Raw genomic sequence first — 27,178 nt, 5'->3', positions numbered from 1 at the left:
AGACAACTTAACAATGAAGTACTCAAATAAGGGCTGAGTCCTACAGCCTCCACTGATAGGTTAACTGCTGGACACATGTGGCAGGAGCTGATGCAGTTATGTGCCTGCCAGTGCCATTGATGGTGAATGGAGATGGCTGCATAGATTGCCTTTCTGTTTCTGTAAACAACTGCAAGGGCTTAGAAAGCTATTCATGATTGTCAAAGCCAAGAATTTGGATACAATATTTCTTGCAATGTAGAACACATTCCTCTTACACTGCGATGAACTGCGATAACTGCATGCACTTCTGTTGAAAGTGTTTCACATATATAATCTCAGTAACCCTTCAAAACAATCTATTCAACACGTGGATGAGTGTTACTGCATATCAGGGTTGGGGGATGAGGAGGTCGAAAAGACTCAGAGGATGCAGAATGATGTAAAATATGCATGTGCTGATTTATAGGTATTGATGCAAATTTAGGGGGAAACAACTATAATTTAAACAAAAACACAATACAGCTCTGCATAGTGGGGAAGACAGTGATGTTTTCTAGATAATAATAGTTTTATTTATTATATAAAACAAGGGCCTTGAAGTTGCCCATCAACAGTTAGCACCTGATGGAAGACAGACCAGGCACACAGATTATGAAGCCCAGTTTTCAAATTACAGCAGAGGGAGTTCACTCATAAATAATTTTAGGAGGCTGTTGTGGTGCTAGTTTATTAAAACATATGCTAGAGTTAAGATGGGCACCAACACAGATATTGTCACATTACACTGAACATGTTTTCCTTCCACAAAACTGCACCAGCTTCCATGTAGGAAAAAAGTAATGACCATTGGCTTGAAACGCAAGGCTAGTCTAAGGTCATCTCCAACATTCCTGCATTTGCTTACACATGGGCATATTCAGGATTGCTTCAGCTGACACATTTCACTTGCATCTCAGCTCTCGGATAATAATTGGAGAAAAACCTATTGACAAGCTGGGCAAGTTCATCAGATCCAAACAAGAACCAATTGGGTTGAACTTGAATTGTCACCAGTCAAATAATGGAATATTTCAAAAAATGCATGGATTTTGCTACCAAACATGCACTAACACACACACACAATTGTGCCTGCACAAGTTGAACACGAACAGGTTAATGCAAAATTAATTGTATGATTTAAAGGCATTAATTGCAAACAAGATGGTCAAACAACATTGGCCAAACATCTGCATTTATTTTTTTTATCTAGTTTAAAAATACACAGAACAATAACTTGGTAAAATCCTGTCACTTAAAGTTTCCCTGTCAAACTTAGGAATTTGCATTAGATCAATGAATCTTTGAAAAAAGAGATCTGCCATCTGGTACATTTGCTAAAAGAGAGAAGGATAATTAAAACTCATCCTTACCAAATGTGACATGGGCCCCTAAACTCCTATTTTCATACAAATTTGCAAAACAGATGAGGAAAAACGTTGAGTCTTTTGATACATAGGTGCTGCCGAATGCAACTTCAAAGCAAGTTCTTCTGACAAGAAGGTGTTGGGGAAAAAATCATACACAGAAAATGGCTCTAAGTTGATTCTCCTTGTAGAATAAACCAAAGGCTCATTATCTTACAAACTCTTGTGCATACAATGTTCCAATCTGAAATATGGTAATTAGATCAAAACCATTTTTAAAAGGACTAGCACCAATTAGTTTTATTACTGGTATCAGAGAATCAAAACATAGCCCTATTCTCTCTGACAGCTCAGTAGAGTTGTCTGGGGATGCATAATAGGGGAAGCTCTTCCACAAAGGTTTTTCAGCATCCCACTATTATGACCATACCTGCACTTTATATTTTACTCTGTATCATACCAGTTTAAATAGCTAAAAGTAGAAAATTGCCCAGCTTTACTCTGTTGTGGTCCCCTTCAGGACAGACATGTGCGTCTGTAACCGACTCTGATATAGTCCATGAGATGGAGAATAATAGTAGTAGTAGTAGTAGTAGTAGTAGTAGTAGTACAGCAGCATATGCTGCTAAATTCAGATTTAAGCAGCCCAATCTGCAGCACAGAAAAACCAAATTTTTGAAATGAGTTGTAGAGGTATTATTTATTAAGATGTTTAACCTAGAAATGTACACTGGTACCTCGGGTTCAGAACTTTATTTGTTCTGGAGGTCCGTTCTTAACCAGAAACTGTTCTTAAGCTGAGGTACCACTTTAGCTAATGGGGCCTCCCGCTGCTGCTGCCATAGCGCTGCTGCAGCGCGATTTCTGTTCTCATCCTGAGGTAAAGTTCTTAACCCGAGGTACTATTTCTGGGTTAGCGGAGTCTGTAACCTGAAGCGTCTGTAACCCGAAGTACCAATGTATTCATTTCTTGAATGTATTTATTCAAGAAATATATTTAGTTAAGAAAAGCAATGGGGGATGTAGCAGAACAATCAAAGTTTCAGCTAAGCAACATGATGAACACAGAAATGTACTACATATTTATTTTGGCTCCAAAGGCTTGATGTGGGTAACAGCAGATACAGACCTGGAGATCTGCTTCCATTGAGTGTAACCAACGCTCAGCAAGATGAAGCAGTGGTCTGATTTGGTAGAAGGTGGATTTCCATGTTTCTGCTTCTCTCACTTTCTCATTAAATTCAGTTCTGCACATTTCTGCAGCAATTTTTAAAAATCCTCATGAAAACACTCCAGCATTTTAGTGTGCATTTTTGTGTAATATAACATTTTTGCAAGCAATTTATATTTTTATGCTATTTTCACCGTTGTATTTGTTTTATGCAGTTTCCCTCCATACATGCAATTTTAGAAAACTGAATTGCAAAATTCAGATTAATATGAATTTCAAAGGATGGGTATGTTTCAGTTCTTATGCTGTTTCAGAAAGTGGAAATTTGATAGATTGCTTTTAAATGCGAACTGAATTGAATTTATCTTCCATTCCTACTTGCACGTACAATACAGGTAGTCCCTTGTTCCTGAAAAGCTTGATATCTATTTTCTAACTGGATAATTTCTAGTGGAAAACTGGGTTAATCAATTCAGATTACAGATGGAGGTTTACACCTCTGGGGCCAGTCCAACCATTAGGCAAAATGATGCAGCCGCCTGAGACAAATGATACCAAGAGACAGGGAACAGCAGTGATGTGGAGTAGAGGAACAAAGCTGTATGTGCAGTGTGCTCTGCCCTCTCCTAAACTAGCCTGCTGACCTCAGGTACAAGTGTATGCTTTCCCATCCTCAGTGTTTAAGTAAGATTCCAGTCTGGTTGGCTTTTGTTCACAGAAAGGAAAGAGGGACCATATTGCCCTTTGCTCGGCCAGCAAAATGTTTTTGAACAAATAGAAAGAAAATATGCCAGGGAGAAGGGTGGTATTAGATCTTTGCCCTGACTTCTAGTTTTCTGTGCAAGCATTTTGTGTGTGGAATGAGAAATATAATTTACCACAGATTTCCCTCACAAGGTAGAAGAAATCTGCTCTCACCAAGAGAAGATGCATTCAAACATATTATTCACCTTGTGAAATTAACATAGTGGGAAAATTGCTTCCATACATCATCTTGAAAATCAGTCCATAGCAAGCATGTGTGTGTGTGGAAGTGAGAAGAGTTATTCTATTTTTCTTCTTTTTTATTAAACAGAAAAAACCACAGCCAATCATATTGATTCACTGTTTCAAAAAGTGTTCAATTGCACAGTTTAGAACACATTACTTTACTTCTTGTTCCATGCACCAGATGCAGACAACTCTGGTGCCAAATAAGGTGTCATTTTCTTAAAGAAATATAGAAAATTAATAGGGAGAACTGTTCTAAATACTATCAAAAGAACATTAATTTGACACAATGGAGAAGAAAACAAAACACAAATATTCCCCCTGAGCAGATGGCATTTAAGAAGTGGGTGTAGGGTCAGGAAGAGTTTTTAAAAATGTGTCGAATGTTGGGAAGTTAATATATTGTTCTTCACAAGTATATCTCCCTAATTTTTAATCTATTGACTTTTATGTGAAATACTATTGAAGTAATTCAGTCCCACTTCCCAAGCCTCCCCACCAAAAGAGCTGATGGGCAGGATTTAAATGGTGGGAATTTAAACCTTCCCCACACCCCTTCTGTTTTGTGTGGAGTCTTGCCTGAAGAAGGGTTCTGGAGCACTCAAAAGCTTGCCACTCTTCTGTTCCATTTTGGTTGGTCCGTAGAAAGTTAAGGCCCCCACCCTTTATGGACCAACACAGCTATCTTTGTTTTTGTAACATCCTAATATTGCTTCAGATATCCCAGACAAATTTCTTTCTCCATTTCTCAGCTTACTGTTAGTTACTAAAAGCTTACTTTAAAAAAAACAAAACACCTTCAGTGCTTTTCAAAGATATTTAGGCTTTGATGTGTCTTTGAGGGACAGAATTCTGTAGGAGCATCTCCTGAAAAGGCCACATGCCATTTAGAGGGGTTGCACATTATTGGTAAGAAGGCATTCTCTGGCAATCTTCACGGGTGCAATAGTTCAGAAAGAAGGAAGTGAACTCTTGTCAACCAACGGTCAGGGGTGAGACTGACTGACTGTCAATTTACTGCTGGGTATGGGAGAGGCACAACAAAAGGCTTGTGGAGTTGTGAAGTTGATTTGTACTGAAACATGCTATTGGCCCATTTAGCCTAGTACTGTCTCCTCTGAGTGACAACAATTTTCCACATTCCCTCACAGAGTTCCTTACCAGCTCTGCTTACCCAGTTCAGGGATGGGAAATATCAGGCCAGTGGGGAGACTGTATACCCCTCAACCATCCCGTTTTAAGTGGGACATCCCAGAATTACAGAAGCCATCCTGGCTTCTGATTGGATCCTGAAATCTCAATCTCTCTCTCTCTCTCTCTCTCTCTCTCTCTCTCTCTCTCTCTTGTTCCTGCACTCTGGCACATGTCAGCTGGCTCGCACCAGAGCACCAGACTAAAAGGCGCTCTTTTTTTATCTCGTGGATCAACTGGCTCACACGAGAGCTCAGGACCAAAAAATGAACATCTTGATTTTGATCCGTGGGATGTTGGAGGGTATGAGAATGAAGCGCTGTAGGTCTCTCTGCCAGGCCCTCAAGATTTTCCCCAGGCCACTATCCCTCCCCATGTCACTCCCTTTATAGAACTTCTTCACTTCCTACCTGAGTATTTTTGCCTTGAACTGTAAGGGTGCCTCTTGAATTCCTGGCCAGAGGATGGGGGGTGGGGGTGGGCTGTAGAAATTAGCCAGCTAGACAAAGGTAAAGCTCATAATATGCATTGTCCCCACTGACTTCTTCCTCTGGCCTCTCCTTTTGGCATATGGCTCCCTTGTCCACAACGGGAATACAGTTCATTGGCTGAGAAAGGTTCCCTAGCCTTGTTTTAACTGGGTGTGTCAGGGGCTGAAATACACACTTTCTTCATGCAAAGCCTATGTTCTAATGGTTCACCACCATCTGTATTTTTAAAGCTATTTTGAATGTAGAATATGCATGACATAACAGCTGAATTGCGCAGCTGTACCAAGTACATATTGAGACATTTCTTGCCAATTCCCTAATTTTTCTTTGAATTAACCTGAGCAATTATCTGAGCAATTGTCTAATTTTTCTTTGTATTGCATCTGAACTTTCCTCTATTGGTGACATCAATTAACTAGATTATCTGGATTTCTAAAATGCAATTTCTCTTTATTAATCAGTTATTGCATATTTGATATTCCATTGTTCGTTTAAACTTCAACATCTGTAGTAGAAGGAGTCTACTTCAAAGGTATTCTTCCACTGAGTTTTGTCTTAATTCTGACTGACTCGTTTTCCTGTACTCAGGCTACTGATACTTTGTCTTATCGAGTTGGAGTTAATTGTACTTTGTGTTACCAAAGACTTAAATATATTAAATGAAGTCCAGTGAGAAAAGTTCTAATAACAGTTTATTGAGCAAACTGAAGAAAAACAGTGCATCATTTGAAGGGAATGGAACAGAGAACTTTTATCATTCTTAGTTCAATATATGACAGGGAGACACTTATCCAAACATACAAAGAAAGTTCTCACAAAACAACAGAACCAATCAGAGCACATGTGCAGCTCGTACCACTTTTCCTGGTTGCCAAGCAACACCCCCCCTGCCCCGCTCTTGGCTACTTGTCTTTAACACTAACAGAATTAACCCTTAACTTAAAAACTGAATGATCTTGCCTGTTGCAATTCCAGCACTTTGTACTCCACACTTACTCCAAGGAATTTGGTACAGTCACTTGTAGACTGCAGAGCCATCCTAAACATGCTTACTCAAGAGTGGAACTCTCTAATTCAGTGGGACTAGCTCCCTAATAAGTGTTGCAACCTTACCCTTACAGCAACTACAGAAGTTGGTTCAAACAGAATAATTTGTCTATGGCTGAGCTTCATGGGAATTTGAACCAGGGTTTCCTACATACAAACTTAACACTAAGTACATCACCACTATCCAATAATCAGAGTCCTATCCTGAGACTGGGGAAGAGTTTACAAATGGGAAAACTCTCTGTGAAACTTTGACTGTGGCTGTTTGGCCTCAGTCCAAAGCTCTTACCATCCCCACAGTCTTATTCTTGAAATGCATTGATAAAACAAAGAGCAAGAGGTCCAGGAGGTTGAAAAATCACCCAGATTAAATATGAGACTAAGCCTCTGTTTATTACTGCCCCACTTCTCGGAATTTCATGGAACTTCAGGATCCCTAACCTGTATGAGAGTTAAGAAAGAAATGAGATAATGACAGCTACAATTGTTGAGAACCAGAATTAAATATGTGATGATCCAAGTCTCCTTCATAAATGTTAATATGTCCCTTGAAAGCAGTGTTGACAGCTAGATGCATTCAGAGAATTCTGTAGCCTATGATACTTCCCAATGTAGCACAGAGGTCTTCTACCTGCCCTGACTCCAATTATGCATTTCAGAAGCAATAAAGGATGTTTCTGTGTTTCTAGGCAACCATCCACCTGGTTCTCCACATTTCCTTCTGTCCCTTTCATGTGACAAGCTTCCTGGTCACATAAAGCCAATCGTAATGTTACAACAGCAATGGTAGAATCAGCAGGAGTTCAAGGAAATAGCTTGGGCTTTGACGCAACCAAATTTCAAGTTCACCAAGGCAGGTGACATTCCTCCGAGCTATGGGGAGAACACGTGGAAAGGGGGAACAAAGACCTCCACTTCCTCCCTCATTTATGTCTCTGCAGAGAATATATAACCTGAAAAATAAATGTGGAGAAGGCTGAAATAAAATACTATATGTTTCCTTTAGGGACAAACATGGATGGTGAGATGTGCAGTCATTGTTAAATGCATTATATAGCTTCTGCGGCATGCAGAAACAGCTAAATATGCTCCCTTGATCTGGATTTAGGGGCAAGAGTGAAGATTGTTGCTCACTGTTTTGGAGCATGAGTTTTGTGCTGGTCCAGGGGGGAGGTTACCATGGGGCGAGGTCCAGGACCTGAGTTGAGGGTCGCCAGACAGTCCTCCTCGGGCAAAGCAGGGTCCACAGCGAGAAGCCGGGCAAGGACAGGAACTCTGGGGGAACAGGACTGGATGCTGGCCGAAACAGCTCATCAACGATGTTGCTCCCACAACCTGGGACCGGGCTGACTGGCCTTTATCATCTCTGAGGCCAGGGGCGGTCCCGGCCCCCAGGAGACCCGCCTCTCCTGGCCTTAAGGCGAGCACTCCTCCTGGGAGAAACCAGTTCCCTTCGCCTCTCTGCCCTGAGCCTCTGCAGTTCAGGAGAGGCTGAAGGGTTACTGGACCCAGGGGGAGACTCACCTGTAGGCACTGAGTCCTCAACCACCTCCGGAGCCAGAGTGGATTCACCTGGTGCCTGCTCTTGAGGATCCGGCACAGGTGCAGGCGCTTCAGAATCAAGGCCCTGCCCCAGTTCAGCCGGCCCTGGAGGCGGGGACTCCTGTGCAGGCTGGGATTCCTCTGGTTCAGCCTCTGAATCGGATTCCCAGGCCATCACAAGTTTATAATAGGTACTAATACTGGGATTTGAAGCTGGAGCTTTCGGGACACTTGGACAGTTGTATATTTGGCTTTCTTTGATAAACATGTAGCTGGATAATTGAACAGTGATCCTTCAGAATAAGAATACTTCCTGCCCCCAAGCCCAGCAAGTGATGTTGGGGGAGCAATTCCAGCCATTCCTGGATAGAGGAAAAACTGCACAGTAATGTGTATGTGATGCTGGTTGGTGGGGACAGAGCTAGCAGGACTGAATAAGCCTGAGTGGTTGGCTGGTTCATGTCTCAGCCCAATTGGCCCTGGTTGGTAGAGTCACCTACTCTACACTGCTCCTGAAGGGCAGTGAGTGGTGGTATAACTAACTAAATCAGCCTCACAAGTGCAGAACAATGCAGTGAGGCACCTTTACAAGGAAGGGAGATTCCTGAATGGACTGTGATACCCAGGAGTGAGGAAAGGATCCATTTTGAGGCCCAACTGGAACACACATCCAAAGTCATGGGGCTTGGGTGTGGATAGTGAATTGGACGGACCTCCATCAACCAAGTGGTGGGACCCAGGCAGGTTGTGCCCAGGCTTTCCCTTAAATATACAGAGGAGGAGGACGTAGCAGCTGATTCTCACACAGATGGTCAGTTTTTCCCTCTGCAGATCTTTGCTCACTTAATAAAGGTATGACCCTCATTTATCTTGGGATTTGCCTCTTAATTCTGAATTGTGAGCACAATGGAGTGATTCCATAACAGGCCTTCCAGGAAAGGTATCAACGGTTTGCCTACTTCTTTATTTTTGAGACCCTAATACCAGATTAAAGGTAAATGTGTTTTCTGGTCTTTCAGAGGCAAATCAAAGTGAGCAATTTATAGGTTTTGGTTTGAAGTGTTTTGGAAAAATATTCCGAAGGGTTTCTACACCCCTGCCAATCATACGTCATAAGCTGTTTCAGGTTGTCAACTAGAATGCAAGCATCACTACTGCAATCAAGAGCACTTTAAGAGATGGCCATTGTAAAACCCCATTATGGGATTTCCCCTCAGTCATTATCTTTTTTCTTAAAGGCTTCTGGGCTACTATGTTTCTTTGAGGGATAATTTCCATCAGTCGGACACATAATACAAAGCATAGCAGCAAAAATGTCAGATCAAATGAAGCTGGATAGAAGTTGGCTGAGAAGATTGCATACATCGTGAAGATAGAAGAGACTTCATATTGTGACAAACTAAGTTATATATGCTATGGCTGATGGGGACCATGACAGATATCTGTCCTAGCACTGCAGCTTGTTGATATCTCTCAAAGACAGTGTGGGATAGTGAATGGAGTGTCCCTTACAGCCAGGTTTAAATCCTTACTCAGCTCACGGCAGTATTTCACTGAACTGCTGTGAAGCCATAATGGAGTAATCCCATCTATGCCACTTGGGAGGTCCTTGATAATAGGTGGGATGTGCATATGACAGACAGATAAATCACAGTTGCTGGGTATTTAATAGATTATAAAGTATTATCAAAATTCCATTCACATGCCCCATGGCAGTTTAAAATACTAAAACTGACCAACGGTCCAAAATTAGAAACAGCAAAACACTCTCAGGCTGACTGATGACTGCTCCCTGGCTTGGGCTTCTTCACTTCTGCCTTTTCTCAGGGCACCGCTGGTTGCAGGGGACTGGCCACAGGGAAGGGATGGGCCAATCAGGGTTCTAACTGCAGTGCTCTAATGTTGCTTCAGTCTTAGACAGAGCCTTATATAGGAGCAGTGGTTCTATCTCAGTTGTCTATTTCTTCAGTTAAAGGAGCCAAAAGAGTGTAGGAATATCTGGTTGTACTGGGGCTTCTGTAATGGAGTCCTCCAAGCCAGAGGATGGCAGTGCAATGTTCTCAGGCTGGAGGGGGGCTTTTTCAGGCATGTTTCTGGGTGTGGCCCCTGTGTGTAATTCCCCTTCTGATTCAGAGTCCTTGATCTCACCCCTAAGGAAGGGGATTCTGATTCTAGGGTCACAGCACTTAGGTCACCTACACACTAGCCTCCACCCCTCTTGTTTCATCACTTGGTGCTCACCTATGTACCAGGGGACCATGACAGAGAGGAGCAGCTATGCCTAAGGTCTCTGTTATCTCACTGTTCCACAGTAAGACTAGGGCTTCAACAGGAGAGCCAGAGCAACTGAGAATCCTTCAGGTTGCAGAAGTCTCTTGGGAGGCAGACCTTCTTAATCACCTGCCCCACTCCCAAGCCTACAGCGAGCTGGGGGAAGAGTGAGAGCCGCAGAGCTGCTTTGCTGTGGCTCGTCTGAGACCCAGCCAGAGAGGGAAGGGGGAGGGGGGCTGCCAATTGGTGCAGCCGCACCATCTGCCCACCCACCGGGGCTGCCAATTGGCATGGCCACTCGGCTTGCAAGTCATTAGTTTGGGAGTCACGGGGGGGGGGGGGGCTGAGAGGAGAGGAGTGGGCTGCCCCAGAGCGGGGAAGGGAGCGTGCCCTAATTCTCCTTCCCAGACACTCAGGCTGTGGCACCCTCCAAAATCTGGTGCCCTGGTGCCCCGACTAACGTCTATCGGTAAGACATAGTGAGAGTTAGGTCGGGTGTTGGATGTGGCAGACCAACTTCCTTCAGTTCTCTTCTCTCACCACACCTTATAACATCAGCCTCCCTTAAACACTGCTTGTTTGGGCCATTAGATCTATAAAGTCCAGTTGAAGCACTATAGAGGGATATTACTACTACTACTACAGAACAGAATCAAAAGAATTCCTTTTCTCCTTCCTGAATCCAGGGGTGCTCCTACACTCCTACCCAATCCTTGCCATGTTCTTCAGAAGGCCAAGGCGGTTGCCTTAATTTTAATCTTCAATCACTTTTCAAGCAGCGTGTGAAATACTTGAAATGCGAACATCATTCTAAGCTGTTCTGATAGATTCTTGGCAAGCAGATGTGTGGGGAGAAAAAGATCAAAACGGAATTCATAATGTGTTAAATTAACGGCATTGTTTGCTCCATTGTTTAGCACTAGTGGGGAACTTGGGAGGCCCTAGGAAGAACACCACAAGTCAATCATGCAGATTGGCTCCCCTCCCCCCCTTCCATGTAGCAGCCTTTCCCAATTTGCTGCTTTCCAGATGATTTGGACTATATTTCACATGAAACCCAGCAAGCGGAGGTGCAATGGCTGAGACTGGTGGGAACTGTAGTCAAAAACATTTGGAGGGTACCAAGTTAGAGAACACACACACACACACACACACACACACACACACACACACAATACAGTCATACCTCTTGTTACATTCGGTTCAGGTTATGTCTTTTCAGGTTGCATCCCGCAGCAACCTGGGAGTACTGGAAAGGGTTACTTCCGGGTTTCGCCACTCGCACATATGCAGATGCTCAAAATGACATCATGCGCATGCGCAGAAGCGGCAAATCGTGACCTGTGCACGTGCAGACGTGCAGGTGCGGGTTGCGTTCTACTCATGTTGTGAACGGGGCTCGGGAACTGATCCCGTTTGCAACCAGTGGTACATTGTATACACACACACACATCACACACACACACACACACACACACACACACACACACACTATTACATTTATTGAGACCTGCATATACCAGGGCAGGTAATATGATAACATTCCAAATGTCATGGGACTCCAGTTCCCATCACCCCCAACCAGCATAGCCATTGGCCAATGGTTGGGGGTTATGTGAGGAACAGCTAAAGGACACCACATTGCCTATCCCTGCCATATGATATGAAACAAACCTTCCATAATATCACTCTTAGGCCTGTAGTTCAGTCACTTGGAGACCTCTTTGTATAAAGCGATTGACAAATGCAATACAAATAAATGGTGTGGGGTTTATAAATATACATAGAATTATTTCTAAATTTGCATCTGTACGTATCAGTTAGGCTATGCCATTAAAAAACAACCACCTGTTTTGATTATGCATTTTCTCTCTTTTGGGGCTACAGATAGGTAGCCGTGTTGGTCTGCCATAGTCAAAACAAAAAAAATTTTTTCCTTCCAGTAGCACCTTAAAGACCAACTAAGTTAGTTCTCTTTTGGGGATGTGTGTGCACAAGTAGCCACCCTACAAAGCCTCCATTTCTTCGCTTACTAACTTTGCTTACTAGCTGAACAGAACTATAAGGAAGTGATGATACAGATACAGATGAGGCAAGAAACAGAGGCGAGTTTTCCAAGGATTTTGAGAGGGAAAGCAAAGTAGAGCAAAGCAGGTTGGGAAGGGATTTGCACATGTATCCCCCTGATATTTGCCACTAGCAGCCCATGGCTGCTTAGGGACCTCAATCTAAAATATTTGGACTCGATTGATTGAAAGATCTACCCAACTATAAACCCCTCAAGTTTCAACTAGATATTTATATGTATAGGAAGATGTTGGCTTTGGATGCTTTATTCCCCAAATGTCTTTTTTTGTTGCTGCTGCTGCTGAAAGATATTCAGTTGCTAGATGGAAACAAAATAAAACAGACCTCATGGAGCTTCTGTTGAGGAAAAGTTACTAGAAGATTTTAGTCTCCTGCTGCTTCTAAGGAGTTGTAGCTTCCTTCCTATATATGGCCACTGATTGAGGATGCTCTTGCAGAATGCAGAACTTTAAAAGCAGCTTGTGGTCTTTGAAAGGAGCTTTCTTTTGGCTCATTAGATATCCTTTGAATGAATGCATAACCAGTGAACGTGGCAAAGAAGCAAACAGATAAGGTGACGTTGACTTAGGAAACAAAACTCCTAGACTTTCCTTGTGTTCTTGTTTCTTGCTTTCCTTCCTGTTACAAGCCACCAGATCACTTCAGTTGTGCTTTGCTGAATAGCTACTTTCATCTGTAATTTAGCTCTCAGTAAAATTACCTGTGAATATGTTCCCCCATTGAAATCAGTGCAGCACAAGCAGCAGTGCAATCCGATTTGATTAAACTGAGAAGTAAGCCCCACTGAGCTCAATGGGATTTACTCCCAGATAAGTGTGTAGAGGATTGCACTCTGTGTTTAGCCATAGTCACTATCAAAGGAGAATATATACCACCAAAAGCAGGTATATCTTTAATAAGGGCAGTAGTAAAATTTGTGTCAAGCAGCCCTTTGACTCAGAGATGAATTAATTAAATGTCTTAGAGGCCTATCCTGAATCATATTCTAGAGCCTCAATTCCTTCCTGTCTATAAACCACTTTTTCTTCTCTGCCACTTCTCTTTTCCTAAGATGTATTACCCATTGCATCTTCCTCCATAATGCAAGCCCAAAGTACCTTTCACACGCCTATCTGCCTCATTCCATTTTATCTTTAAGATACTCTGCTGCCATCAGCATTTAATTCACCAATGTATCCATTAAATTAGACACCAAATTTCTCATCCCCGGGGCTTACTCTGTGTTTTAAAATGCATCACAGTAATACCAGTTAAAATTCCCAATAAAGAAATTAAATCTAAAGACTGATTAAATTGTGTCCTATCTGCTTTAACCTAGCCAAATTAAAAAATGGCATTGCAGTGTTTCCGAAAACATACCAGCTCAAAGGCTAGTTTTGGATCAACTGACCAATTAAAAGAATGCAATCTGGTCATTTATCAAGGGCAGCTGGTTAATCTTGAATGTTACCAGTAAATGTCAGAATCCTTAGAATTAAGAGAAATAGTAAAATCCACTGTCAGTCATTTACTGTATTATCTCTCTTGCTATGACTAGTGGCTAATGCAAACAAAGTATGTATGTATGCATGCATGCATGCATGTATTATCTATCTGTGTACATAGTGTTACATACTTCTCAGCATTCTTAAGCCAGAGAAGCCAGTACGTTAGTCACAAGACAGCTGTGAGTTTTTTAGGTAACAAGGTTCTTGTTGCTTTCAGTGAGAGCTTTCCCCCCCAACAAACATCAAGAAACATGCAAAGCTTTCCTTTGCATAAACTCAGCCAAGTTCACCTGGAATGGGTTCCCTCATGAAAAGCATGTGAAGGTTTTTTCTTTACATGGAAAGGAAGAGAAAAATACCATTTTCTCTACAGTGTGAAAATACAGAGGAAAATCTTTATAAACCGACATACTGAAATCCTCAACTATCCTGTATTTCTAGTCTATATCCCTTCCAAATATAGAACACATAATCAAGCACCTCAGTGTTTTCTCACATGTGTGTCTAAATTTCCTTTCTTAAACACACCAACTATTTTTTAAATAAAGAAGGAGCCATAAATTTAATTCAGTGTTGAGAGTCAGAGGGAATGTGAATGCGATGGCTTGATGTGTAGGGTACACCACTCATTTTTTCAACAAATCAGTATCTTGCCATCAGAAGGGGCCTTAAAAAAAATAATCTCATATTTTTGCCCATGTGTATGTCTTACTCTTCAAATGAACAGCATCTATCTACCCTGTCAAGAAAGAGTATACTTACAACATGGGAATTTTAGAGTTTGATGCCACTTCTGTGGACCAGTAGGGGGAGATCACAGTCTGCTGTTACATTTAATTGCTCCCAACTCTGGTGGGCTAATTTTCTATCACTGGTGGTAGTATGGTGGCTATAAAATCTAAATATACACTTAATATATCTCTTAACCAATCTACAGTTTGTCTCAGTGCCAGAATTATTGTATTAAAGATCACTTAAAATGGATTTATCTATCTCGCTTGGAAGGAAGGTTATATGTTGTCCAACCCAATTTTCTCACTTGGCACAGATCGTTTTTGGCTATGCTGATCTCAGGGAATAAGAGATACATTGACTATCCCCTTCTGTTGAAGAAAAATGTGCACCAGCTTCGTAGAAGTAGAGCAAACCTTTGGCATATTCAGGCTATAAAACCCATATGGTTCCAAGCCATCCACAAACTGTATCTCTCTACATCACAATGAAACGTGTGGTGTGTAGGCCTGTGACATCAAGGCCTTCCTGGGAAGCATGACTTCACAAGTATACAGGTTCTCAGTATTAAGAAAGATATGGTCTCATTGGTAAAGTGCACAGCCAGCTCAAGGTTTTTGTGGGCCCTGGACAACAAGTTTATCAGCAAACCTACTTTGGTACCATCCATTTTAACAGCTACCCCTTCTTCCTCTAACCACACCACATCCTTCTATGACACTCCTACCATTTGACTCCTCCTCTTTACTGAACCACAGTCCTTCCCTCTTTAGCCCCGCCCATTTGGCCTTTCTCCCCTTCAGATACAAATCTTGTATAACATGACCCTGCTTTAAAAATTAAAATGGTACAAACTTTTGAACTTCACTGGTTGACCATTCTTTCATAAAAGCAACAACCACGAAACTTAGATATCATTTACATATAAGCAGAAAACATAACATCAATAACACAAAGCCAGAATAAATAAAATCTCTCTCTCTCTCTCTGTCTGTCTCTCTCTCTCTCTCTCTCTCTCTCTCTCTCTCTCTCTCTCTCTCTCTCCCCCACACACACAAACACACACACACAAGCAAATACAGTTAGAACTCCAATTTCATATCACTGCACTGCAACAAACCTCCCTCCTGGAATCCTGTGCCCATTTCCTCAGAGTAAGCCCCACTGAACTCAATCAATTCTGCAATTCTATGCTCACTTTTGTAGGCATATGCACAATCGAACACAATAGTATTTGCTTCTAAGTAGAAATGCATAAGGTTACATTGTCAGGATTCCATAACAACATTTTTCCAGTGAAAATAGGGACGTCCCATTCCAGAACAATAATTTTAGTATTTATACCCCACACATTTTACTAGGTTGCCCCAGCCACTCTGGGCAGCTTCCAACAGATATAAAAACATAATAAAACATTAAACATTAAAAAACTGATTTATACACAATTGCCTCCAGACAGCTCAGGAATCGAATAACTCGATACTCTCCAACATTTCTCCAATGAAAATAGGAGCATCCTAAGGAAAAGCGGGACACTGTGGGATCAAATTGGAAACTGGGATGGCTTCTCTAAATCAGGAACATCCCTGGAAAATAAGGACATTTTGAGGGGCTGGGATTCAGCTAGGCCTTATTTCTGACATGCTATACTTCTAAGTGTGAGGAAGTTGCTCCTTTTTATTTGTATTGGAACTTCAAGGTAAAGTTGGAGTAGATACTTTTGGAAAGCAGGTTGGTAATAATAAAGGTGTTTTCTGTGAGCCCCAAACAACTCCCACCTCTTGGTAACTTTAAACTTTCTACAAAGCTGGGTTGATAGGATCAAAAGTCATCAAACTTTCACAAAAATGAAAGATCACAGCAACTGGATAATTTTAATGAGAAAAGCCATATGAGCATAATCTTCATCTTATTGCCACTCCAAAACTTCAAATTATAACCATTTTTTAAATGTTCCACTGGAGCCAGACTTTAAATTTTATTCTTACTATTGTATGATGAAGGAATCAATACAACCATGGAAGAACAAGCTATATTTCATTCAGCTTTCTACATCATTAAAACAACTGGTAGTTAATGCCTTGTTCAATAAACTGTAATGATGTGATGGACAATGGTTTTTCAGATAATAGTGGCTTACTTGGAAGTGAATGCCATTGAACAAAGTGGGACATCCTTCTGAATAAATAGGCATAGGATTCTGCTACATGTTTAATTTACTGTGCCATTCATTTTAATAATAATAATAATAATAATAATAATAATAATAATAATAAAACAAATTAGTGTTACAAGGATAGAGTGGGTAAACACTCTTATTAGTCAGCAAACAGGAAAAGGTAGTTCATATTGATTAAGTATAACATTATTTCTCAATGTAAGTAACCCATGTATGCTGAGCTTCTTAAAATACAACACTTTACCACAACATAAAGCTACAACAATGACCATGATATTGCTGATCAGGTGTCAAAAGGAGGTCAAAGGCTAAGAAAGGCCACATTCACACCACACATTTAAAGCAGTATCATACTATTTTCAACAGCCATGGCTTCACCCAGAGAATTCTGGGAGCTGTGGTTTGTTAAGGGTGCTCAGAGACAGTGTGGTGTAGTGGTTAAGAGCTGTAGACTCATAATAAGGTGAACCAGGTTCGCGTCTCCACTCCTCTACATGCAGATGCTTGGTGACCTTGGGCCAGTCACACTTCTCTGAAGTCTCTCAGCCCCACTCACCTCACAGAGTGTTTGTTGTGGGGGAGGAAGGGAAAGGAGAATGTTAGACACTTAGAAACTCCTTCGGGTAGTGATAAAGCAGGATATCAAATCCAAACTCTTCTTCGCTTCTTTGGAGACCCCTATTTCCGTTGCCAGAGCTATAATTCTCAGAGCAGTTCAACAATCAATCCTTCTTCACATGAAATTTTGGGAACTGCAGCTATGTGGGAGAAATTGGGGGGGCTCTTTTAACAGCTCTCAACACCCTTAATAAACTGCAGACTTGCCAGGACTGTTTGAAATGGTGTCATAGTGTTTTAAACAAATTGTGTGAACATGGCTTGAGAGATAAAACATTAAGAGCAGAAAAGGAATGCAGGTCTTTGTTGTTGTTTTTCACCAGATGTTTGCAACTTAGCGACAGAGAGAGGGAACTGGGGTTTTTTGTTTTGTTTTTTTATTACTGCTATTTAAAGTGGTCTCTGTTGCCTTTTCAAGAGCAAGAAGCGTTGTGGCAGCGGAAGACGAAGAGCTTCTTCGAAACCCAAAAGTTATGGCTTACCAAATACTAACATTCCCTTAACAGCTCCTCCGCTTGCCATCTTCAGAGCTTTCAGGAATAAGCCAGGGAAAAACACTGGGGAAACACATTGTTGTTTTGCTGCATTGGGGCACACTGCGAAAGGTATGCACAGCTGGCCCACTGGCTTGAACAGACATAGCTGCAGCAGTCGAAAACTTCCATGAGGTTCAGAGCTAACAGCTGGAAGTGCATAAAAATTGATAACTGAAATTAAGATGGGGGTGAGGTGAGAAACTAACAACAACAACAACAACAACCCATACCTGACCTTTACCATAAGGGCCCAGAGGAAGTTAAAACAATGTAGAAGTACAATACTGAATTTGTTTAAAACAATTTATGGTCAGAAGAATAGGTTTAGTCCTAAAATCTCTCTCTCTCTCTCCCTGTGTGTGTGTGTGTATAATACACATACATATATCAGGTGAGGGTAAAGAGGTGCATCTTCAGTTTTAACTTTGTGTAGCTTCTACCTCTTTTGGAAAGGAAATTCCACAGCTTAAGGGCTGCCACAGATAATGCCCTCACTCCAAGACTACCATCCCCTGAACATCCAAAGGCAGTAAATTTAGCAACTGAGACCCACCCCACCACAGATCTTAAAAACCCAAAAAGGTCTTTAGGAAAGGAAGTAGTGTTCCAGACATTTTGGGTGAAAGTATTTTACAGTTTGGACAGAACTGACAGATCCATTCCTAGATTGCATTAGAGAAATGCACAGGGAAGAGAAAACTCAAGTGCCTCAAATTTCCTGCTTCTGCACATCTCCACAACATCTAAATATTGAACTTGAATTAGGTCTGAATAATTATCCATATGTTTCAGATGAAGAACTGAGAGAATAATGCCTTGCCTGCCTACTGAGTTTATGGATAGAGTGGAATTTGAAACACGGTCTTTCTTGGCTCATAGCTCACAGCTTTAGCCACTCCTCAAGTTTTGTCAAATAAGGAAAGAGGGTAAATGGTGAGGTTTTGCAGAAGAGGTCAGATATTTCTGGTGCGTCTCTGTGTTTTTTTCAACCTCAGTGAATAGTGTGAAGGTATGAAAATGGTGAGAGAACTTTGGTTTACATCCAACAAAATCATTGCAGCTGTGGCACTCCTTTTGCTCATGCAATGGAACTTCCCGCTGTGCTCCACCCCTGCATGCCACAAAATGTTCTGGAACATTTGAGAAGCCACCACCCACCACAAACCCAAGCAGATTTAGGAGGCTGCAGAAATTGGGGAAGTTCCATTGCGTGAGTGGAAGTCATTCCGCAAGCACAATGACTTTATTGGATATGACACATAATCTCTGTTATGGGACACATATTTTTAAAACTTGAAAGTGCTTACCCAAAGTTGGATTTTTATACAGTAGGAGGGGAGTGGGTACAAAAAGAATAAAATAAAAGTCAATAGATAAATATAAGGCATTGCACATAGGCAAGCACAAGCAAGAACTAGACGAGATTGTGTTTTTTAAAGAATCTATTGCAAAAGGATAAATAGCTTTAGTGCCAATATTTTTGTGTGAGGCAAACACGGGAAAACTGCAAGTTCTACTTCTAAGCTAATAAAGACAGGATTTTGCTAGTCTCTGAGGCAGCTAGGCAGGAGATTGCAAACAAATACAGAAAGAAAGAAGCCTGCCAGAGTCAGACTTAAGACATCTGTCTTTTAAAATGCTGTTGTTAAAGCATTTAACTACAGTTCATTTTATGTGCTAGCTAAGCATAACTGTCGAAAACTCTGGTTCTCTCCGCCTGCCGCTTTCCTTTTCAAAAGGCAAGGAGAATGTTTGAAACACTAACTCTTCAGAACAGCCTCAGTAGCTACTGTTACCGCAAAATCCTGCTTATTCTGTTGATTTATAACAAACGACGAAAAATACAGGGCAGGATTTGCCTAACAAACCCTAGTAGTGGAAGCTCTGCACAAGGGCTTCTGCTTGTGCAACAGAACTCCCCTCCCTCTTTCCTCTCCCCCCATGAAATTGGTTCAGGGGGAATCAAGAGAACCTCAAGAACGGTGTGCATGGGAGGCTGGGGGGCGGGTAGTTCAAGTGGATATGACTCTACATTCACCCAAATGCTGAATCAAAGGGCCAAACATACATCCAACTATCTATCGGTGTGTGGGGGGGGACAGTTTTGGGAATCACAGCACAGAGGAAGGAGAACTTTATTCCTTTTCTTCCCAACCACGCCCCTTCTGAAAATGCCTACCATGTGGGCAAGAGGTTTAAACTGGGGGCAGGTGGGGGGGGACACTCCCATTAGAATCAGTAGGGGCCCTTTTGAATTCTTCTGTAGACTGTTTGAAAATTTCATGTATTAAGTGACCTATAAGTAAGTCACATAAATAATAAACACACTCTTTTAGCTGTGCACAAGAAGGGGGTAATTTTCATGGGGAACCTGGAGAGAGAAGGGATACATCTCCCCTTTCTGTGTGCTGGGATCCTAATAAAGATCTGCCCCCCACTCCGCGCTGCACTTGAAATCAAAGAAAGTTTGCAATAAGCATAACTCAGTTATGTTTTGCTCTTCAGACTCCAGAGACAAATAAATAGATAAATAAATAAATAAATAATAAATTTTTATTTATGCCCCGCCCTTCCCAGTTCAGAAAATCAGGCTCAGGGCAGCTAACAACAAATTTAAAACACTTAATTGTAGAAGCAGCATAAAATACAGTATAAAAACATGAATAAAAATAAAATTCAAAGTTCAGAAATCAATTTGGGGAAAATCCATCCAATAAACATTAGTCACCAGGGCTAGCTGGCTGAATTAGTCCTACTTGGGCCAGTGAGGAGGCCAGGGGAGAATTAGCTGTGGGGTCTCAGAGCAGGTAATCTTCATAATAGGGGAGGGGGAGGGAAGAGAAGGGCAATAAAAGATTAGGCTTGGTTTAATAGGCCTTGGTTTAATCTAGCAAGGCAGTTCTTGTGTTCTTATGAAAAGCTATGGTGTGATAGAGGCTCTACCCAGGATTAGGTAAAGTGAATCCCTTGCATTAGGCCACACCTGCCATCCCAGCTTCCTCTCTGAGCCCTAGTTATTCGCCATCTCCTGAGAAAACCTCTGTTTTTCTCTTGCTGCTGGAGGTATCTGGCAAGAAAAATCATGGAAGCTTTTGCATATAAAAGAAACGGTTCTTGCCTAAGGGCTTCTCAGTCTCATTGGATTGGGTAGAGAGAGTGTGGAGCTCTGTGTTTGAACAGGCTATTGGACTATCATAAAGCCTGTCATTTAATGGTATATGGTTGGGTATGAAATGCTAATGGTCAGCCATCCTGAGACTATGAATATGCATTCGAACTTTCCAAGGTTATTTGCACTGATCATCCAGTGGAGATGGAAAAGCACAGCAAGGGCTCCTTGCTGCTGCTGGTAGCTCTCTTTCTCCTCCTCTCTTTTGCCACAGTCACACCATACATTGAAACTACTACAATACCATTTTAAACACTCCTGGCATCCCACAAAGGATTCTGGGAGCTGCAGAGTTAGGAAACCTTTATCCCCCTCCCGGAGTTACAGTTCCCAGAGTTCCCTGTGAAAAGGGATTGACTGTTAAACCACTCTGAGAATTGTAACTGTGAAGTTGTCTCCCTGTCCCCCACCCCTGCCCTCTGCCAGCTGTGGTATTCAAGAAAGATTTAAAAACCCACTCATTCCAATGACTTTTGGTGAGGTTTTTTTTACTAGATATGTCACTATTTTTATTACTGTTTCATAATGATGGCTTTGGAAATGGCTTTCTACAATGTAATTTATAAATTACATCGAGGTGGGGTTCTTTTTTCTTTCTTTTTGAATTTGCACGGTTTTTATTATAATGTTGCATTGTTGTATTTATGTTGTTTGCTTATAAATATTTGAAAAAGACAAAGAAATATTTTGAGGTGAAACACATAGGGCAAATCTCATTCAGATCTTACTGAACCTAATTGATGGGTCTCTTGATGAGGTCAGAAGTGCACATCTTTGCCTTGAAGCACTAATCCTTTTTAACAGGCAAGACCAAATCTGGATCTGGGCTAGAGACATTAACTTTGTGTACTTTAACCTTTTCTTATCTTATTTCATTATTCAGAACTTGTGGTTCATCATAAATCAGTGAGCCCTGAAACTTTATACTCCTTGATAAGAATGATATGTAGAACCTCTCTGGTTTCTTAGTGGGATCTGTTATCATGGATTGCAATGGAGAAGTGAGTACAATACTGTTATGCATTTGTGAAGTGGGTCCCCTTAAACATGTCATGGGTTTGCGCCAGATCCTCCCCATAATTCTTGGATTTAGTAAAAGTTAAAATTATGCAAAGTTTAAACTTAGCCAAACACAGAAACCCCTGGATTTAGTTGTGCTAATGAGCCAAGTCAGCTCTGCAGAACTAACTGAATGAGCCATTAGCACGAGACAAAGGCTGTCTTTTGAATCCAATGCTGTCCTTAAGTGGGAAGCCAGACCCTCATAGGATGTGAATGTTCTACAATCCCTGCATCTAAGTTGTATATACAGTGGTACCTCGGGTTACATACGCTTCAGGTTACAGACTCTGCTAACCCAGAAATAGTACCTCGGGTTAAGAACTTTGCTTCAGGATGAGAACAGAAATCGTGCTCCGGCGGAGGCCCCATTAGCTAAAGTGGTGCTTCAGGTTAATGGAGGCCCCATTAGCTAAAGTGGTGCTTCAGGTTAAGAATAGTTTCAGGTTAAGAACAGACCTCCGGAACAAATTAAGTACTTAACCCAAGGTACCACTGTATGTGTAAATAAAAGCATATATCATAAAGACAGCACAGTCTCTTTTGTGCCTCATTTTTCCAAAAGGGAATGTGTGCCTGTGGCCCCTTGAATCTTGCACTACTCATGGAGACTGGGGTGGCACCTAACACTGCATTGGCAGAAGGTAATGCGCTTCTATTATTTGCTACCTTGCTAATCTGCTCTGGAGGAACAGCCACCACTTTCCCCTGCCTCGATGGCTCCAAAACTCAGAGCCTTCTCCCACAACCAGTTCTATGATTAAGCAGGAGTGGCTCACCCAGTGGGGTGCTGCCGCCTCCATGGTGTCTTGGCAGTAGAGTGCCTGCCACTTACCTAGAGAGAGAGAGAGAGAAGGGTGGGGGTGGGACAAGGTGGTAGTGAGGTCGAGGCTGCATGGATGCACCTTCAGAGCCAATTTGGCACTTCCATCAGCTCCCTCCTCACTCCTCCCCACTCTCTCCCAGTAAGATGTTGCAACCAAGGGGCTATTGCTGTGACTGCACTGCTCTTGGCAAGCCAGTATAATGAGTGTGAGGCATTCACATCAGGTGGTAGATGCTGGGGGTGGGGGTGATGAGCAGCAGAACGATGTTGAAAGGAAAGAGTTGTGTGGAACACACAGCCGATTTGGCCTCCTAAGCTAGCCTATTACCTTCAAAGCCATAGAAGTCGCTGTCCCTCTTCCAGTGCTGAAAAACAATTCAGTCTGGTTAGTTTCTATAGATCAGGGATGTCCAACAGGTTGATCGTATTCAACTGGTCGATCCCCACAAGGTTCTGGTCGATCGCGGACATAATAGCATCCGGTGGCGCCCCCTCACCCTGTGCTCCATTTTTGCATGATCACTGAAATGGAAGATGGAGTTTTCACTGTGAGGCAGATAGTTTCCTTAGCGATCTGTTGTTGAGTTCCCTTTCCTCAATTTCGACATTTACCTCTCCATAATGGGACATTCCTCCCTAAAAAAAGCTCCACAACTTTGACCTGAACACCCCCCTCCAGGACTTTCCTCCCTAGAAAAAGCTCAACACCTTTGGTCTGAACCCACCTTCCCGCCCCCCAAAAAAGAGGGTTAGATCACTGCTAGTTTTTTTTTCTGTGAGTAGATTGCTGTCTCTTGGGAGTTGGACGTCCCTGCTATAGATAATGTGGTAGCTAATGTGGAATGGGGGGGCACCACTTTAACCTGCACCAATGTCTTGGATACGATGCGGGATGAATCCATTTCCCACAAGGGTTTATGGAACATAGGAACCTGCCTTATACTGAATCAGTTCATTGATGCACCTTGCCCAGTATTGTTGATTTTGACTTGCTATGGCTCTCCAGAGTTTCAGACAGAGATCTTTCCCTGCCCAATCTGCAGATGCTGCCAACTGAACTTGGGATCTTTTTTATGTCAGGCAGACGCTCTACCCTGAGCTGATCTTCACCCCATTCCTAGACTCTGTCAGGGACTGGATGTGCCGACAACAGTATCTACTACCTCAGCAAGTTGGAAAAAAGCAAAACCTCAATATAAGCACTAATGCAGCCAGATCTAAGAACTGGAAAGCAGAGTTGTGGGGAAGTGTGGCATGCAAACAAAGTGATTTGCACAATTTAAGAGAAATGCCCAGTGGCACAGCTAAGATTGCCAAGCACAGAAGGCTTGCCTGAGACACACCGCACACTCAGTGTGCAAATTTTATCAGTATTTAACACTGAGAACTGCCCCCTTCTCTCAGATAGAAAAGGTCATTGACTACACTGCATATATTAATTCATTACAAATTTGAAAATGTTAATTGTCCCACTCATTAAGGAAAAGTGTAAGGGTGGAAATCCAAATGTCAATGAAAAAGCATTCAGGCCCATTCTAAATCTAGTGGAAATTCTCAATTCTATGAAAACTCTCTAACTCTCTCTTTTCCAAACTCCAGGACACATTTCACTTTCCAGCTTCCCCCAAGCTTTTGTTCTTGGACAAATGTTGGAAATACAATGGAAAGCATACAAAAGGTTATAGCACTCACCAATCAACCAGATACTGTCCATTTAGCTGGACACCCACAGAAGTCATTTTCCCTTTCATACCTTTCAGATGTCATAAAAAAATCCACAATACCCCGTTTGCCACTAAAGTGCACTTTACTGTCGTTTCGAATTAGCCACGTTAGCAGCAAAGTAGGGAGTGGGGGGGGGGGCTAGAAAGATTTAAAAGTGATGTTCAGAAGCAGCACCTCTGGATAATTGGCCAAGGCACTTAAGGCACACTGGTGAAATTGGTGTCCTAAAGAGCTTGTTAAACTACCTTCTACCAATAAGTCAGAGCAATGTCAGAATATTCATTGCCATTGTGTCACTCTGCCGTTTTCATCCAGCAAACTAAATAGCCCCACAGCTTTGCCCTGCAGTTTCTTTGACAGGACTTTGTTTGCCAAGGTACATGGGGAGCATCACATTTCAGGCAACTGGTCCTGTAAAGAACAAGTTTCTTTGCTTAGATGGAGTGGGTGCCCCAGTCCTGAATTCACATGTCCCTTTTATGCATGCAAGACTAAGTGTATCAGGCTTTCTCCGCTACAGCCAACTGAGCACTTTGCAAGATCTTTTCCATGTATCAGAAGCTGAGGACAGATTATTTGTGGCTCAATAATTTGAGCATGTGGAGTGCACATCACCCTGACCAGAGTGTTATCTTGTCTCCCTAGCTTTGCTCATGGAAGAGATCAGAGACAGCCAGCTCTATAGTACTACAGTCCCTCCATGGATTAGCTTCAGACTAACTGGAATGACCCAGGAAGCTGTCATAAGTCATAGGCAGGGCTTTTTTCAATCTGGAACTCACTGGAACTCAGTTCTGGTACCCTTCGGGTGGGTGCCATTGTCATTATAAGAGAACAAGGGAGGTATTCATGGTGAGTTCTGGCACCTCTTCTTCTAGATAAATAGCACTAGTCATAAGAGTATTACTAGTGAAGAAGAAGAGGAGGAGGAGGAGGAGGAGGAGGAGGAGGAGGAGGAGGAGGAGGAGGAAGCAGCTATAAGTGTGGAATCAAGAAGGGTGCAGTCAAAATAGCTCAGTCAGTAGAGCATGAAAGACTTAATCTCAGAGTCATGGGTTTGAGTCCCATACTGGGCAAAAGATTCCTGCATTGCAGGGGATTGCACTAAATGACCCTCATGATAGAGAAAGCATTGACCCCCAGCTGGTGAGGCTTGCTGACCTCCCGGTAAAGCAAAAAGTCAATCTTCTCCTGTTAGGCAAAGACCACAAAATGACCCGGATTATCGCCAGATTCTGCGCACAGATCTGTAGGCGCAGACTATCCCCCAATTAAATCTAGTTTGTTAAGAAAATTCCCAGTGAGAGATTTTACTTTCTTGGGCTCCATGATCACTGCAGATGGTGACAGCAGTCACGAAATGAAAAGGTGCCTGCTTCTTGGGAGAAAAGCAATGACAAACCTAGACAGCATCTTAAAAAGCAGAGACATCACCTTGCCAACAAAGGTCCGTATAGTTAAAGCTATGGTTTTCCCAGTAGTGATGTATGGAAGTGAGAGCTGGACCATAAAGAAGGCTGATCGCCGAAGAATTGATGCTTTTGAATTATGGTGCTGGAGGAGACTCTTGAGAGTCCCATGGACTGCAAGAAGATCAAATCAATCCATTCTTAAGGAAATCAGCCCTGAGTGCTCACTGGAAGGACAGATCGTGAAGCTGAGGCTCCAGTACTTTGGCCACCTCATGAGAAGAGAAGACTCCCTGGAAAAGACCCTGATGTTGGGAAAGATGGAGGGCACAAGGAGAAGGGGACAACAGAGGACGAGATGGTTGGACAGTGTTCTTGAAGCTACCAGCATGAGTTTGACCAAACTGCGGGAGGCAGTGGAAGACAGGAGTGCCTGGCGGGCTCTGGTCCATGGAGTCACGAAGAGTCGGACACAACTAAATGACTAAACAACAAAAAGTCTATCGTAAAGTTTTTATGTGTTTATATGCCTATCACATTTTTAATCTTAAAATCCATTGTTGTATATTGTTTTAAATGTTTGTTTTGCTATTGGGATTGTGGTTCCATTTGTGTTTCTCAAGCTGGTCTCTGACCATAATAAATTTCATGTCATGACCCTCATGGACCTTCAAACTCCATATTCTAGGATTCTATGAAAACACACACACACTCTAAATCAAAGATTCAATTAGGCCATCCCTAGACTTAACAGTTTTTGTAAGGGGGTGATCTCTCTAGATCAGGCATCCCCAAACTCGACCCTCCAGATGTTTTGGGACTACAATTCCCATCATCCCTGACCACTGGTCCTGTTAGCTAGGGATGATGGGAGTTGTAGTCCCAAAACAGCTGGAGGACCAAGTTGGGGGTGTCTGCTCTAGATGGTGTATATTGCTTCAAAATGTGCAAGTCTGTACTGCTGCACTTGTGAGCCTTCTTGCCTCTTCAGCTGAGTTGGGGCCCTGAATTTCATTCCCCAAAGTCCTGCCTGATGGTACCATTCCATTATGATGCTGATGCGAACACACTCTTTAAATATTTCAAACTGTGAATGGTTTTAACAAAAAGAGGATTTTTGCTTGTCCAAATCAAACCTATGAAATATAAATTATATATATATATACATTATATATATATATATATATATATATATATATATATATATATATATGAGAATTTACTTTGAAAATGCTTGGTTCTTCCTCCTGTCTGTATAAGAG

The sequence above is a fragment of the Podarcis filfolensis genome, assembly GCF_964270895.1.
Source record: "Podarcis filfolensis genome assembly, chromosome: 5".
NCBI classification, from domain to species: Eukaryota; Metazoa; Chordata; class Lepidosauria; order Squamata; family Lacertidae; genus Podarcis; species Podarcis filfolensis.
The sequence above is the reverse complement of the archived record's forward strand: the minus strand, read 5'-3'. Positions refer to the sequence as shown.